Source organism: Xenopus laevis, chromosome 6S (genome assembly GCF_017654675.1).
Source record: "Xenopus laevis strain J_2021 chromosome 6S, Xenopus_laevis_v10.1, whole genome shotgun sequence".
Taxonomy (NCBI): Eukaryota; Metazoa; Chordata; class Amphibia; order Anura; family Pipidae; genus Xenopus; species Xenopus laevis.
The window spans coordinates 115,933,466-115,951,681 of NC_054382.1; positions in this window are offsets into that span (position 1 = coordinate 115,933,466).

Consider the following 18,216-nt stretch of genomic DNA (forward strand, 5'->3'; position numbering starts at 1 on the left):
TTGTCCCTAATGCAGAGAGATTTAATTTAAGGAATGGATGTAGCGATGGGCGAATTTATTCAGCAGGCGCAAATTCGCTGCGAATTTCCGCGTTTTGCCGTCAGCGAATAAATTTGTAAAACTGCCGTGAAAATGTGCATATAATTTTTTGACGGTGTCTAAGTTTTTTTGACGCCGGCGACAATTCTGACACTGGCAACAATTTCATGCACATCCATTGAATTTAATGCAATTGGACAAAATAGGCATCAAATTGACCCATCACTAATGGTTTGGTGAGTCATAATGGTTGCATAATTCTTGATCCCTATGAATCCCACAAAAGTAAAGTACTGCATTAATACTTTTCTTAAAAAGGACATATTTGGATGTTATTTAGAACAAGCTGTTATTTGGAACACTGCTATTTTTTGGAACAAGCCTCAATGAATTATTCAATGACACAGAATCAGCAGCATGTCATGATTGTTGGGTCTGTTGGGTTTCTATTACTCTACTGCACCTACTAGTAAATTATTTGCCATGTAGAAATGTCATTTCTACCAAAAACACTGATTGATTAGGATAGTGATGTCAGACTGGTATTATTCTGAACACAACTGTAGGTATTGCTTTCTAACCAACCAACCAACCAACCAACCAACCAACCAGCTGCTAGGTGTACACCTCTACATGCACACAAACATCTTTACACAGGCTTGGAGAGTGTTAAACTCCTCATAGACGCAACGATTCTTCTTGCCGAACGACCGATTTTAGGGAAGTCCGACCAATCCTTTGAAATTATCGTGCGGTTAGTGGGATTGGAACGATCGTACATCTTACAATTTTTCGGCCGACATCTGTCAGGAAATTGATCGGCCAAGCCAAAAAATCTTTGTCGGTCCCAGTGCAATCTATCTATGTTTGCAGGGCCAAGCAGGCAGCTCCCCTTTGTTTTCCTGGCAAATTGGTCTTTTTAGTTGATGGTCAATTCGTACAATCGTTCTGAGAAAATCGAGGTCTCACGAAGAGGATCGGATCTTTTAAAAATCTCAACATCTATGGCCAGCTTTACTATTTTCACTAGATTCCAAATCTTTTTTTAGTCATTTTAATAATTACATTAGCAGATCTTTGTGCGTCTATGTCGAGTATTTTCATAATATGAGACACCAAACATCAGATGCAAAGTGACAGTTTTGCCGCCTGTTTTGACTCAGTTTACACAACTTCCTGCTGCTTTTCTTATAAAAGGCAAGAAAACACACACAAGTTAACAAAACCAACGTCTGAAGTGTTAATGGGACAGAGTTCAAGCACAAACATCAAGATCCCTTTTCCTCATGTGCAGAAAACAGACGTTTTTCATATTTTACCGGGTTCCTCTCCAAATAGATGAAAAATATTAGCAGATGGCTCATTAAATAACTCGAGACTAATCACAGAGCCAGGCTGAGACTGCAGAAGGGATGATGTTGATAACAGCCGCCTGGCACATACATAACAACTGCACTTTTCTGCAATCTAAGCAAATAACGCAAGGTTTAGACGCTTGTGCAGAATCCAACATGATTATTTGCCTTTTCTGAAGTAGGTTTTTTTTTTTTGCTGACCAAAAAAGTCGCATAAATAATTTAAGAATAATGTGTGCTTAGTGCACATGAAGCTGAGGTAGGGAATCCAGGCAATAAAACACATAAAGAGGAGTGAATACCCAGAGTGCAGTTGGGCATTCAGCTTTCTTCATCATTTCATTCTCTCTTCGCTTACCTAAATCCTTTTTTTTGTATCCCACTCACCTTCCTGTAAAAATGTATCCATCTTAATTGTGTTTTAACTTTGCCTTCAATAATATGCATCAGATTTGTCAGTTGAGGGAAAGTGCAAATATATAGCAGATTGCGAGAAAAAAAAAATTCACCCTGCCCTCGTGCTCACTAGTGATGGGCAAATTTTTCTGCCGTAAAATTCACAAATTTCCAGCAAAATTCACGAAACGGTCAATTCTGACACTCGTGTCAATTTTGACGACGGCGTTAAAGTCAATGGGCGTCCGAATAATGTTGACGCAGGATGGTTTTGATGCAAGCGACTTTTCAGATGAGCGTCCAAAATTTGTTTGCCACCGGTGAATTTTCGTGAAAGTTTCTCAAATTTATTCACAGTGGCGAAACGCAGAAATTCGCAGTGAGTTTGCGCCTGCCGAAATTTATTCACCCATCACTAGTGCTCTACTCTTTGTCATCTTGTCATTCTTTATCTGGAATTTCTTTCCCTTCTCCTTTACCCCCCTTCTATTCCCCTTCTGTGAAAACCTCTGAAAAATTATAATTCGATAAATATCAAAGGCTAGTGTGGAATAATGAATCGTGAATACTTGGCCAGTAACAAACATCGATATTAATTGAACTGGGCTTTACTCCAGCTCATAAAAATTATCTGCACCGTTGGGAACTTCATGTGCATTCACATTGTAATAAAAGAGAAGAATATGGCTGAACTCATTAAAAAGACACATATAAAAACAGATATAAACATAAAAACTATACACATATACACATATAAATGTGATTCAATGTGTCCAGCCGTACATTCAAATCCCCATGTGCAATAACCCTTATTCTTGCCTTTGTGCATTATTTGGTGTTTTTTTGCATCGTTTGTGTCGTTCATTAACGGCTTATTTTTCCAATGAAGGGTTTATCATTTTTGTACTTTGCCTCTAACTCATAAATTGCTCCTTGGGGAGACCCTCTCTAGCTCATTTATCTTGAAAATATATCAACTGTTATGAATAAAAGCCAAAAAGCAAGTACTTTTTTCGATAAGAGAGATTTTTCTACCAAAACTGTCCAAATCATTATAGCATATATATGTTTTATTCTGCCTAGGAGTGTTTTATAATTGAAACAAATATATTTGCCAAATGTTAATGTTATTATCTGATACAGTTGGATACCTCAGAAGTTGCTTAATTAGGACAGAACTTTGAGATTTTCGTAACCCCTAAATGCAAACCCCTAAGTATAGTTTTCAACGTTATTTACATGACTACAAATGTCCCTATTGATCAAAGTTCTTTATCATTGAAAATATCATTAGTCTTCATTAATTAAGAATCCACTGGGAACAACGCTTGATTTGGCCAAGCATTTGCCCCACCTTTTAAAAGCTGGTTTCGTTTTCAGCTGTAATCAGCTTTTAATCAGTCTAATTCTGCGTTCCTGTAAGGAGGTCCAGGCTCTCCTCTTATTTTCTTCTTGCCATAACAGATATCAAATTTCAGTTTGGGCTATATTTACTGTATAAATAAAGACATGAAAATCAGATTTTTGCATTATTATTTGATTTAAAAAATTCTCTAGTCCCACCTTAAACTAAAGTAGACAGTGAGAAGATTGTGGGTTTTATTTCCATTTCTTGTTATATCTTTTCACAATTTGACCACCCAAGGTAGACCAAATCAGGCTCAATTGGCCCCCGGTATCATAACATGGCTCTATGAAAACAACTATCATCTACCATTAAAAATGTTATTCCTGAACAAACACATTTTTTTAGTTGAAATATTGGTGTCTGGGTATTCATCTGAGGTCATTGCACTTGATCCAGCACTTAACAATGGAACTGCTTTTGAATAAGGATGGGCGAATTTGACCCGTTTCGCTTCGCCAAAAATTTGCCGCTGGCGAAATGTCGCAGACGCCCATTAAAGTCTATGGGCATCAAAAAAATTTTTGGCGCGCAGCAAAATTGTTTTTTTTTGACGCGCATCTATATTTTTTTTTTGACACACGCTGCCTATGTCGGCGAAACGAGGTGAAAAAATTCGCCCATCCCTACTTTTGAATAAACTATTGCTTTCCCTACTTAACGTAACTAGAGAAGTCATGGTGGGGGTTGACTTTTTTACAATTACGTCCTATTCTCACTAGTGATGGGCGAATTTCTCCCGTTTCGCCAAAAAATTCACGAATTTCCCACAAAACGACAGAAGATTTGTGAAACTCAAAAATTGACACCTGCATCAATTTTTGACGCCGAAGTTAAAGCCAATGGGTGTCCAAATAGTGTTGACGCGTGCTGGTTTGGACGCGAGTGACTTTTCCAACAAGCGTCCAAAATTTTTTGGTGCCTTAGAATTTTCGCTGGAGTTTCGCAAATGAATTCACCTATGGCGAAATGCGGAAATTCGCCGGAAATTCGCGGCTGGCGAATTGATTTGCCCATCACTAATTCTCACATCTACCACTTGTTAAAATCTTTTTTAAGAAAGCAGGTGTCAGGGAGCTGTTATCTGGTTACCTTCTCATTGATCCTCCACTCCACAGTCTATTCTGTTGATCAGCTGCTGGGGGTGATAACACAATAACGTATAGTGCAGCAGTCATGAGTGTCTGAAGTTTATCCGAGCACAGGTCATATGGCTGAGGACTCCTGGGATACTAAGAACATGTCTAGCCCCATGTCAAAGTTCAAAATTAAATATAAAAAAAAATTGGCTACTCTTTTGAAAAACAGATTTCAGTGGAGGATTCTGCTAAAGCAGAACTATTAGTTGATACCTTTTGAAAAAAAAACATGTTTTTCCAGGACAGAATCCCTTTAAAGAACAGTGAAATGATGACAGAAGACAGCAGGGTTGATAACAAATTCATAGCAATATAAAGAAAATGACTTTTGTTTTAATGAAATTATTACTAAAATAAACTGTATGTCAATTTAGAAAAAAAAATAATTTTCAGGTTTCTTGGTGGTCAATGATTTGGTGGAAAGAACAGCTTAATTAATGTCCCGCCTGCTTATAGCAAACATACAAATGTCGACACTTAATTAATTTGTATGTAACCTACTTTGCGTCCCATTTATCATTTAGATACACTGGAAAAAAAGGTTCAAAGAATGTCAACCATATTAATTAAGGGAATGGATGATGTAACTTAAAAAGGAAAAGCTTGATAAATTGGGGTTGCTCTCCTTAGGAAAAGGTACCTTAGAGCACATCTGATCATCATGTACTAGTATATGCAATGTCAGTTCAAACATTTGCCAAATTATTGCTCCTTAATGCACTGCAACCTAAAGCATTATGCACATCTCTTTAAGAATGTTTAATTGCTGTATAGATGGCTGCACTTTAATCATATAATTAAGATGCTTAAAGGAACAGTAACACCAAAATAAGAAAGTGCTTTAAAGTATTTAAAATATAATATACTGTTTCCCTGCACTGCTAAAATTTGTGTGTTTGCTTCAAAAACAGCACTTTAGTTTATGTAAACAATCTGCTGTGTAGCCATGGAGGCAGCCATTCAAGCACAGGATACACAATAGATAACAGATAAGTACTACTATAGTTTATATAAATAAGCTGCTGTGTAGCCATGGGGACAGCCATTCATGGCTAAGGTTACATTGCAGATACATTTTGCAGAATACCACTGTATTCTATTACAGAGTTTCTCTGTCATCTACTAAGTAACCTGTGCCTTTTGTCCTTTTTTAGCCTAAATGGCTGCCACCATGGCTACAGAGCAGCCCATTTACAATTACAGTAGTCTTTCTAAAGCAAACACGCAACAGTACATTATATTTTTATTACTTTAAAATGCTTTTGATTTTTGGTGTTAATTATACTATATGGCCACTAAGGCAGCTAGCTAATGTTCAGAAGTAAAAGAACAATAAGGGGAGCAAAAGCACACCCCTTAGTGCTCATTCAAAGAGGATTCCTATCCAGAGTCTGGGCGCAGTTTCCATTAGGTGGAGAGAACAGCATTAGTGGGCACAAGGCAACCTTCTCTTTACCCTCTTCCAAAGGGCAGGTAGTAAGAATCAGGGGCGATTCTAGTGTTAAAGCCGCCTGAGGCGGCGTTAGAGATACCACCCCCCCTCACCACTCACACTTACCTAAACATAGCTGCCAGGGGTTCAGGTGGGCGCAATTGCACTCTTTGCGCAGAAATTCGGCTCTTAAAGTTACCAGGAGCGGCATTTTGCTACCCCTGGTAATTTGTGGGGGAAATGCCAGCGGAGGCAAGGTTCTCCCCTTGCCTCATGGCAAAAACACCCCTGGTAAGAACCATGATCTGTGCAATCACGGGGGTGGGCTGGTGATGTGGGGGATGGGTCATTGTGGGTGGGGCTTTGACATCAAGGGCCCATAACTGAATGGAATTTAGTCCAGGTTTCCAAAACCCCTAGAACCAGTTTTTTGCTCTGTATAGTCCCTTAAAAAAACAGGCTGTCCGGTTTGAAAACCAGATGGGTCTCAATGTTACACACAAGTAGGGGGGCGAGTGGGTGGGGATGCTTATGTTACTTCCTTTACCTGCCCCTCATGAATAGAGCGCTATCAACAGGGGCGTTTCTGCCATGAGGCAAGGGGAGTCAGACGGCAGCTCCCCAGAAGTTACCAGGGGCGGCAAAAACTTTAAGAGACAAATTTCCGGTTATTAAACCATAAATTCGGCTTTTCTAGTGCAGAGAGCAATATTTAGTTCTCTGTGCTAGCGTTGCGGCCCCCACTGGAACCCCATTGGTAAAGTTAAGGTAAGCAAGAAGGGCAGGGGGCGTTACAGCTTCAGATGCGCCTGGCTGTCAAACATACACAGCATTGTATTTATTTGGGAAATACAGGTCTCTGCACTCCAAAACGGAGTGGCAATTTCCTACATGCAGAATGGGAAAAGATTGGTCAGCTTTTCTAATGGACAAAATATTCCGATAACTGACCAGCGTACAAAAGTCTCTGGTTTTTGGATGATTGTCAATTTGACCAAATTCATAGATACTATTGGGGATATATAAAAGCATAGTAACAACAAACAGAACAAATTTGCGAATAAAAATGAGCACAGTGGCGTTACAACTGGGCCCCCCTTAAGGGATTGTTCACCTATGAGTTAACTTTTAGTATGTTGTAGAGAGTTATATTCTGAGAGAATTTTCAATTGGTTTTCAGTTTTTAGTATTTGTGTTTTTTTGCGTTATTTAGCTTTTTAGTCAGCAGCTCTCCAGTTTGCAATTTCATCAGTCTGGTTGCTAAGGTCTAAATTCCCCTAGCAACCATGCACTGATTTGAATAAGAGACTGAAATATGAATAGAAGAGGGTCTAAATGCATAAATGAGTCATTAAAAAGTAGCAACAATAAATTGGAGGAAAGAGGAAAATAATTTAAAAACAATAAAAAATAAATAATGAAGACTGGTTGAAAAGTTGCTTAGAAATTAGCCATTATATAACATACTAAAAGTTAATGTAACAGTTACATGTAAAAAGGACATTTAAAATTGAGGTTTCACTGTATTATAATGACATATGGGATAGTGTACTGTAAATGATAAGGATATTAGAAGTCACCGAGGGGTTGTTCTGTGACCATATAAAGACACAAGGCTGTAGGCTAAGTTATACAGGGAACTCTGAGTATCACTCATGTATTATAAGGGATAATGTACCCCCTACTGTGAATGAAAAGGATATTAGAAGTCACTGAGGGGTTGTTCTGTGACCATACAAAGGCACAAGGCTGCAGACTGAGTTATACAGGGAACTCTGAGTATCACTCATGTATTATAAGGGATAATGTACCCCCTACTGTAAATTATAAGGATATTAGAAGTCACTGTGGAGATATAATAAAAAGGCAAATAATTAGAAAACTATACAAAATAAATAATGAAGACCAATTGAAAAGTTGTTAAGAATTGGCCATTATATAGCATAATACAAGTTAACTTAAAGGTTTAAGAGGTAAAAAAATGTAACGTTAACGTTTTTTGTCTACTCATCCCCACCCTAGTAACAGTGACACAATGGAATTTATCAAGTATTTTAAAATAACGTTTTTAATTTTTGTTTGATGTATAAAAACTTATTTTTAGCAAACATGAAGTTTTTGTTAACAATCTTAGCACAAGAGAAAGCCCAGGTTCTTTTTAGAATGAAAAGATAGGCCAGAGTTAATACCTGTGCCACCATGATGCAGAAAGGGATTCACAATCCTCTTGCCTCCTACAGGGTTAAGTGAAATGTGGGCGGAGGCGGAGTGATGTGGGCGGAGGCAGAGTGACGGGGAGGCTCACTGCCCAATCACTTACTGATGCTGTTCTGATTTTAGTGGGGCCTATATGCCAGCGGACCGTCCATCACAAGCATTGCCTTTCTGCTACACCCACAAGTCATTGTGCCTGCCTACTCCTCCCCTGCATCTCCTCTCTGCACAGACTTGGAACCCGGAAGTTTAAGTGAGGTGATTCACAAGCCTTGACGCGTCAGCACGTCATGTTTTCTCTTTTGATAATTTCTTTGCTGGGACACGGCGGGCCCCAGAAAGGGTGCAGCGGTAGAGGACTCCGGTGCAGCCGCACCTGCTGCACCCCTGGTAGTTCTGCCACTGAATGTGCAGGTTGCAATGTAATATTCTTCATTAGGCTTTTATTGCATTGAGAATCTTAATTGCGCATTCTGAACCTTTAACACCTGCTTGAAGGTGGTGTAAACTTAACAACTTTTTCATTATTACTTAATGACATAACATGCCCAATCTCTATCCTACTGTTGTGTGAGGGGGAAAGGGTTTGCAAACTTAGCGAACATTTATTCCCATAGCGAACATTTATTCGCATTGCGAACGATTTGCGGAAAATCTGCACTGCACAGGACACTGCAGATCACCCACAGTAGGAGCTGAAAAATTGTGATAACTGTGTTTGGAGAAATTCCAGGTGCTGTTTGTTGCAGGATATCGTTCTGGGCTTCAGACTACAGCTGCTATATATCATCAGCTGTGCAGACTTCTGTTGTTTTGTTTGGGTTTAATTCTCATCTGTCCACTTTCAGATTTTCCTCACAGTACCAGTATAATTCCTCTGGCATTAGCCCTTCCGACACCTCCACAGTGGCCATTCCATTCCCATTCCCAGGTGTTGTACACTGAGCAGTCACTTATGCAGACAAAGCAAAACTAAGCATGAAGTTTCCTTTATTTCCCTTTCTTTTGGTCATTGTATTCTCTCAAGAGCCTACATTATAAACAGTACTTGAGAAATCCACAGCGGTATTTTCACATAATAGCGTCTGGCACAGATGAAAGGGAAAAAAAGTACAAAAAAAAAAATATTCGCATACACAGTAAAAAAGCTGTAGCTGGGCACCATCTGACGTCCTCCTACACCCTCGCCCACAGCCAGAAAGGAACTACTGAGTGTTATTACAGTCCCTTAATGAACTTCCATGCAGAACATTTCTAAGTACAGAACAGTTCATAAACATGTCTCTGTACGTTTCTTTGTTTTGGCATAAGTCACAAATTAACCCTTGCCAGACCAACGGCTTGTACCCTCTGTCACATGTCTACACTCCGGGGTGGGAGAGGAAGATGCTGATTTCCTTCTAAAAAGGAGTATTAAACCGTACAAATCAGTCGATGGCTGCTCCGTTGCAGCCAGCAGTCTCTGTTTCTTTCAATCAAATTAAAGATATAATTTCCATGCAAAAATTTGCATTCTAAAATGAAGTCCCTCAAAAGAAAATCAGTTTGCCATCTGTTTTTATTTAGCTCCTAATCCGCACAGATCCATGAGTGGAAACATTTTAAAGATGTTTTGGTACTTCATGACTTTTTTTTATGTATTTGTATTGCAAGATGTTTATTCATATATAACATATTAACAAGTCCTCATTAGAAATATGTAAAAATGCCAAAAAGGGCATTAAAAAAGGAGAAGAATTTGTTCCAGGGCTTCCGCATATCATATTTTATCCCATTTTGGGAGATTTTAACTGAAAACAACACTGTACAGTAGGGCTCATGTAGTAGAGTCCTGCGCTGAACTAATTTCTAAGACCTGGACCCGCAGCCCGTGACCCGAACCTCAACTCGCATATTTACCCACTATGATCCTCTACCCGACCCAGACCTGCAACTGCCTTATTCGCAACCCGACCCGCAACCTGCCGACCACCATCGAACAGGAAGTGATGTTGCTGCAAACAGGAAGTGACATCATCAAAAGTGGATGGGGACAGAAACATGTTTTGTAAACCTTTAAAAGGAGTAAAATATTGATAATATCACAAAAGATAAGAAATTTAGATGAGACCCGCAACCCGACCCACAACCGGCAGACCCACAACCCGCATCTATACCGGCACCTGAAAATCCTCCCCTTATTCTACAGGGTGCCCGCTTTTTTTGCTGGTAACCCGCGGGTATCTGTGGGTACCCAGCCCGCTGCAGGACTCAAAGTTTTTTTTTGAAAATCGTCTGATCGATCGATTAATTTGCATCCTTCAATTCGAACGATTTATACATTCAATTGAATGATTTGAATTCAATCGGAAATGGCTAAATTCACTCAAAAAAAAAACTTTGACTATCGAATTTCTACAATTCGATAGTCGAATTTCGAAGCTTTGCCACTCCAAAATTTTACCCTTATTAAATGTGCCCCTTAGACAGTGCTATGATTTTAGGGTGGAAGCAAGGGAATAGGAGTTGTGTTTTGGTTGGGACGTATTCTTAATCTGCCACAACCCAACACCTAAGGGCGGATTTACTAAGGTTCAAATTGTAAATTTGAATTTTTGAATTTTTTTTGTTAAAAATACACAAATTCAAATTTAAAAACATCAATTTGAATTCAGATGTGAGATTTATCACAACTCAACCCTAAAAACCTGCTGAGTTCATGTACAAGTCAATGGCAGAGGTTTGTTGAACTATTCGAAGATGTTAATAGTATGATGAGCCAAATTTTTGCCAAGTTTCACTTCAAAAATGACGCCCCATAGACTCCAAAGGGAGAAAAAAAATGTTACGCGTCAAAAAAAAAAGTTGTGCGTCAAAAAAACATTTGATACGCAATAGTCAAGTTTTTTTTTGGAGGAAAACTCGATTAGAATTTGATTTGATTAGTGTTGGGACTATTCAATCTAATTAGACATTCAAATTTTTTCATGTGAATAAAATCGAATTTATTAGAGTTAAAAGAAAATCACTTTACTCTAAAATTCGATTTATGGTAAATAATCCCTTAGTCCGAGACACATGTGAAGATTCGGGGAGATTAGTTGCCCGGCGACAAATTGCCTCTTCTTCGGGCGACTAATCTCCCTGAAAAGCCTTCCCGCCGGCTGGAATCTAAATCGCGGCGGGATGGCACTCAGATCACTTCATTTTCCGAAGTCGCTCGAAGTTTCCTCATGAGGCTTTTCAGGGAGATTAGGCAAAAAAAAAGTTGTGCGTCAAAAAAATATTTGATGCGCAATAGCCAAGTTGTTATTTGGACAAAAACTCGATTAGAATTTGATTTGATTCGAGTTGGGACTATTCAATCTAATTAGACATTCTAATTTTTTTCATGTGAATAAAATCAAATTTATTAGAGTTCAAAAAAATCACATTACTCTAAAATTCGACTTATGGTAAATAACCCCCTTAGGGCAGAGACAAATGTGAAGATTCAGGGAGAGTTCGCCGGCTGGAATCTAAATTGCGGTCGGATGGCACTCGGAGCGCTTCGTTTTCTGAAGTCGCCTGAAGTATCCTCATGAGGCATTTCAGGGAAGTTAGTTGCCCGAAGAAGATGCGATTTGTCGCAGGCAACTAAATCTCCCCGAATCTTTGCATGTGTCTCAGCCCTTAGACATTGCCAAATAGATAAGAGAGCATAACATTCCAGAGACCAGTTAAGATTATTCCATCACACATTCAAGTTTGTACTGACAAGTAATTGATTGTTGACATTCACAGAAGCCAAGATGCAAACTAAGCGCACAGAGCACTCATACAATCCTCAGATACTAACCTGCAAAAACTTGCCTTTATGAGATCTCAGGCAGGTATGAAACCCCATGAAAGCAAGACCTTTAGGGTTACATATTCTTCCAGCAAAGACTGGATCTACAAAACTTGCATGGTATAACTTATGAGATTTACCTTTTGAATTCCAGAGATGACTTCTTAGGTTGGAATAAGCATAACTCTTTTACACCTTTCTTTGTACACTGGAAAAATAAATTCACCTTCTTTGTGCAGTGGAAAAGGCATTTACTTTTTTCTGATCCAAAAGAAGGCAAAGCAATTTTTCCTTGGGTGGAAAAATACCCTTCTGTGTTCTAAGGGAGAAATCTCATTTCTGCCTGAATCAACATTCCGTTGAATATCTGTTTTGTAAAGAAAACATCCAACCACTCTTTGATGGCATTAACTGACTCTCATGGCCAAGTCTTTTCGATAACTGTCAATTTCAGGAAAGAATCATAAATGTCAATGAAGCTGGAATCTTTTTTTATCTAGCATTAAGCTACAACGACCTCCTGCTCTCTATTATAATCTAGGGCCGAAAATAATAATTAATTGGCTTGTAAAGGCAAAAAAATAAAATCCCATTTTTACTTTCTTTAATGAAAAAGAAACCTATCTCCAATATACGTTAATTAAAAAATGTGTACCGTTTTATAAGAAACCTGACTGTATGCAGTGAAATTCTCCCTTCATTTACTGCTCTGGATAGGAATTGTCAGACGGTCCCTAACTGCTGAGCAGGGAAACAATCATACTTATGAACAGCAGGGGTAGCCCCCGCCTTACTTCCCAGCCATGCAGAACTCAAGCAGCTTTGTTTATGACGATCCCTAAGCAGCCCAGACCACACTGAGCATGTGCACAGTCTTAGTCTTGCAAAGATGTATAACAAAGTTACAAGATGGTGACCCCCTGTAGCCAACTTTGAAAGCATAAATTATTTGTTTGATTAGGCTTGTGGTGCAGTAAGTTCATGTTTATATTTAGTATACAAAATACAGCATTTCTAGCCTTATTCTATTTTAGACTTTACATGCCCTTTAAAGCAAAAGGAAAGCCTGTATGTACAAATTAAATGTCTTAAGAGCCACTTGTTTGCAATGTGTTATTATACTTTGTACTTAGAGATTAAAATCCTGTTGTATATTTTTTACTTGTTGAGCATGAAACTGAAATAAATCAAAAAATAAAGCCTTAGGTACATGCTACATGCTAGTAACAGGAATATTCCTTATGAGTAAATGATTGGTTGCATTGGATCTTCATCACCATTTGAGAATGACAGTAGATAATATGCCTCCTCTGCCATGGGCATATTGTCACTTGTTAGCTTGTTACTGAAGACCGGCCATTTCACCTTTAGATATGCTTCTTTAAATGATCTCCAAAATCAGTTTGATACAGATGTTGGCCCAACAATTTGTGGACCAACAATTGGATTATACCATGGGTCTATGGAGATCTGTTGGGGTGATGACCACATCAACTCTCCAATATTATCCTTGTCAGATGGTATTTAAAAGCTGCCTGACAGATATCTGGCCAATATTTGCCATATTTACAACAGTTGGAAAGACCCTTCCAAGGGTCATAAGGGGGGGCCCTGGTGCAAATGTTTTTTTAAAAAAACTTTTATGGGGGGCCCTGGCGCCAATGTTTTTTTTTAACTTATAAGGGGGCCCTGACCATCAATACCTTTTTGTGTGTGTGGGGGGGGTTATCTTTTTTAGCGCTGATGTCTGTGTGGTCTTTTAACTGTGGTGTGGAGTGGGCAGGATCTGGGGTGGGGCTTTGAGTCTGGGGTGGGGCTTTGAGGCTGGGGTGGGTGGGGCTTTGAGACTGGGGTGGGCAGGGCTTTGAGGCTGGGGTGGGCGGGGCTTTGAGGCTGGGGTGGGCGGGCTTTGAGGCTGGGGTGGGCGGGGCTTTGAGGCTGGGGTGGGCGGGGCTTTGAGGCTGGGGTGGGCAGGGCCCAGGGGGCCCAAAAATGTTGAAAAAATCTTGAAATTCGAACGTTTTCATGAGAAAATCTTAAAATTTGGACATTATCACTCAAAAATCATGAAATACGAAGGTTTTCACTAAAACCATGAAATTTGAAGGATTTCACACAAAAAACTTAAAATTTGAAGGCTTTCACTCCAAATTCTTGAAATTTGAAGGTTTTCACAAAAAAATCATGAAAATCATCAATTGACAGGAGATTCGCGAATTTATTCGCTGGCGGCAAAACGCTGGAACTCTCCGCAAGTTTGTGCCAGACGAATTTATTCGCCCATCACTAGCTATAATAATTCCTATTTAGTTCCATAGTTTCCTTTGACATAATAACACACGTTAACGGGAAATTAATAATTTCATTCTTAACCCAACAAGTGTATTTAGTTGTAATATTGGTGTGTAGGTGCATCTCAGGTTATTTTGCCTGGTCATGTGCTTTCAGAAAGAGCCAGCACTTTAGGATGGAACTGCTTTCTGGCAGGCTGTTGTTTCTCCTACTGTAACGTACTAGTTAGTTGGAACCTTTGGTGATTGCGGGTACACACAGATGCACAGGACACCCCTGTGGATTCCGGAGTTCACCAATGCCCTTTTGGGGCCCGGACTTTCCACTGCAGAACTGACAAGAATTAGTGCAAATGGTTAAAAGTCCAAAAACGAGGTTCCGGCAAGGATTAGGCAAAAACGTAGTCGAAGGTCAGGCAAAGGGAGATAAGAGGCGAGGATAATCTCCCGGCGCGTCTTACACTTACTCAATGTAACTGAATGTGTCGCGACCTGAATTTTACTATTGAGTTCTGATGTTATATGTCACGCTCGGTTACCCACAACCCAGAATAAGATCCAAGGTTGTGGTCTCGGCTCACGCTTAAGCCTATAACAGCCGCCTTTCGCTTTGGGAGGAGCAGAGATGCGCTGGCCTGGGGTAAAAGAATTTTGATTACTGGGGGTGCACCCCGTGGTGATTTTAACTTTTGTTCTCCTTAGCTCTGCTAAACTTTCATAGTTAAGAATCCTTCACACAACTATAAAACATGTGGAGGTTTATTTATTAAAGGTCAAATTTTTGGGTGTTTAGAGGTTTTGAAACCCCGACTAAACTAACAAATAGTGATGGGCGAATCTGACCCCGCTTTGCAGAAAACTCGCAAAACAGTGTACATTTGACTGAATTCATGCAAGTCTATGGGTGAAAATTTATTTTTGACGCACAACAATTTTGCGACGTACGGCTCCCTTAATTCAGACCAAGTGTCACGGCAGCCACCTTTGACCTTGGGAGGAGCCCTAAGAAACTCAGATGCCGCCAGTTCTTAACTTGAGAGGAGCAAAGCAGATGTTCTGAACGAGCAAAGGGGCATGTGCGTTTCCAAGCTTTTAGATGGAAGGCAACAGTTCAAGTAGTAGATGATAATCGTAGTCAGGCAGGCAGGGTTTGATACAGGTGGAGTTCAAGCAAGGTCAATCGGGCCGGGTTCGGTACAGGCAGCGTTTAAAGAATACTCAGGCGGGCAAGGGTCAATATCAGTAGAGTTCAGAATAGTCAGGAAGGCAAGGGTCAAAACTGGAATCAAACAGACAGAAATCGCACCCAGATACTAAGCAAGTTAGACCTCACAATGGGCAATGATTTCGAGGCCAAAGCCCCTTTAAATATTCAAAGTTTGCGTCAAAACGTGATGACATCCTTGTGCTCGCGTCATGGCGCTCACGTAAACCCGGAAGTGTGTGCCGCTTGCTCCATAGGAGAGACCAGCAATAAAGACGAAGCAGCACCACGCAGCGGGCGTGCCAGCCGGGCCACTAGACCACCAGGGTGAGTTATCACAAATTTTTCTTCACCCATTGGAGTCTATGGGTGTCATTTTTGCAGCAAAACTAGGCGAAAGATCTAACACTACAAATGTCATTGAATTAATTAAAAGATCTGAATATAAGAAGTAGGAACTGAAAAAAATCACTGAACAACGCTCTAAAAATTGAATACCTCAAAAACTCCATAAAACATTTGAGCTTTTCAAATAATTTCTAGAAAAAAAACCCAAAAACCTCTAAAAGTCCGAATTGATTTAAAGCGGTCCAATAAGATAAGCTCCATTAGCTTCTATAAAACCTCGACAACTTTTATTTGTTTTGCCTTAGAGGTTTTCATGATTTTTACACCTAATAGACATTTAGAGCTTTTGAGAAACATAGAAAACCATGAATTTTTAGCAAGTGGGCCACCAACCGTTTCCCATTTTTAAGATTGAAAATCATTAGGGTTCAGGTTGTTGAAACCAGTACCAGTAGTTGGACACTAAAGGAAGCATGTCACTGCTAATAGAACTTTGGAAGCAATACAGTTAAATCTGACTGGAGGTAACTCAGAACAAGGTTCACTATGCGAAACTTTGGAGAGACCAACCACATGAGGATAATATGTCATAGACACGGTAATGAAAGATTCTGGAATTTACAGCATTTCCTTTGCTTCCTTGCATATGTTCTGGAGGCTTAGCACATACATGCGCTTTTTTATATAAATAAATAGAAGATGTGTTTGCAAAGGGCAGGTTCTACAAGCACCAATGTAAGCAATCAATCAAACAAAATATTCTTTATTCGTTTTATGGTTGTTAAATTCTTTTTAAAAGACTTGGGTGAACTGCTATACGTCATGGGAAAGTATTAATTACAGAAAAGTACTTAGACCATAAAATATATCGTGCTCTTGTAAGTTTGTAATGAGTACTACCTAATATTTATTTTAGAACATTTTGGGTGCTTGAATATTTGGGCTGTTTCTTTGGTCACTTAGGGAACAAAGTCCTATTAAGAATTCGTTTTTTTTTTTTTTAATCAAAATCCGTATTTTGCTATTGTGATACTAACTTCTATATTTAGTATAGATATGGGTATATAGAATTTATGTGAGAGTAGGGAGGGGTGTGTGTATGGATGCTGGGTTTTCATTTGGAGGGGTTCAACTTGATGGACATTTTCAACCCGATTTAACTATGTAACTATGATTTTTTTTTCCTGAAATATACACCAACCAAATCCGCATGGGTTATTTCCCTTTATTTTTTAAAAACATTTTCACAAAAAATTCCAGTTTGGGAAAAAACTCAAAATCATGAAAATGAATTCGAATTATATGAATTTTTCAGATTTTCCGCTACAAAAATCCAATGTTTTCGGATTTTTGCCCAAAAACCACAAAATCTTTGGATTATTGCACGAAACCCAGTGCAGATCAGGATATCTTCTGGACTTCTCCCATTGATTTATATACAAACTCGGCAGGTCTGAGATGCTGGATTTTCGGATTCTGACTTTTTCCATCCTCGAGGTATAATAAATCCTGAAAAATTCTAATTTCAAGAATGCAATAGACAGACAGTAGATAGACAGACAGAAAGAAGTTAATCTAAGGGGAAAAGGAATTAAAGGAATTACAACAAATACATAAATGGGATTTTTGTGCAACACACTTGGGGGCAGATTCACTAATGGGTGAAGTGGCTAACGCTAGCAACTTTTCACCAGCGTTGCTACCCGCATTGCTAGCATTCATTTGCACTCTATCGGCAGATGACTCTTCGATCTGGCGAACAATCGTTAATCCGCTAATTCACTAAAGTACGAATTTTATTGAACGTTACCTCTTTCGCCAGGGTTAACTTCGCCACCTGAGACCAGGCGAAGTGCTTAAAGGGCATGTAAAGTCCCTTCAGATGGGCTTTCTGGTGAATTGACGCTAGCGTTGGCCATTGCGCCCTTTAGTGAATCTGCAATGCATTAAGTCAGCCAAAAAAAGTTTAAGTCAGGCCTTTTGCAGGCAATTCCGCTTCAAAAAAGTAAAAGTCACCAGCGTTTTTGGAACTTTAATGCATTTTCGGCTCACAGAATATGATGTAAGTGACAGAAGATTGAGGAAGATCTAACTTCTTTTAAAGGGCATGTAAAGGCAAAAAAAATAAAATCCCATTTTTACTTTCTTTAATGAAAAAGAAACCTATCTCCAATATACTTTAATTAAAAAATGTGTACCATTTTTATAAGAAACCTGACTGTATGCAGTGAAATTCTCCCTTCATTTACTGCTGTGGATAGGAATTGTCAGATGGTCCCTAACTGCTGAGCAGGGAAACAATCATACTTATGAACAGCAGGGGGAGCCCCCGCCTTACTTCCCAGCCATGCAGTACTCAAGCAGCTTTGTTTATGACGATCCCTAAGCAGCCCAGACCACACTGAGCATGTGCACAGTCTTAGTCTTGCAAAGATGTTTAACAAATTTACAAGATGGTGACCCCCTGTAGCCAACTTTGAAAGCATCAATTATTTGTTTGATTAGGCTTGTGGTGCAGTAAGTTCATGTTTATATTTAGTATACAAAATACAGCATTTCTAGCCTTATTCTATTTTAGACTTTAC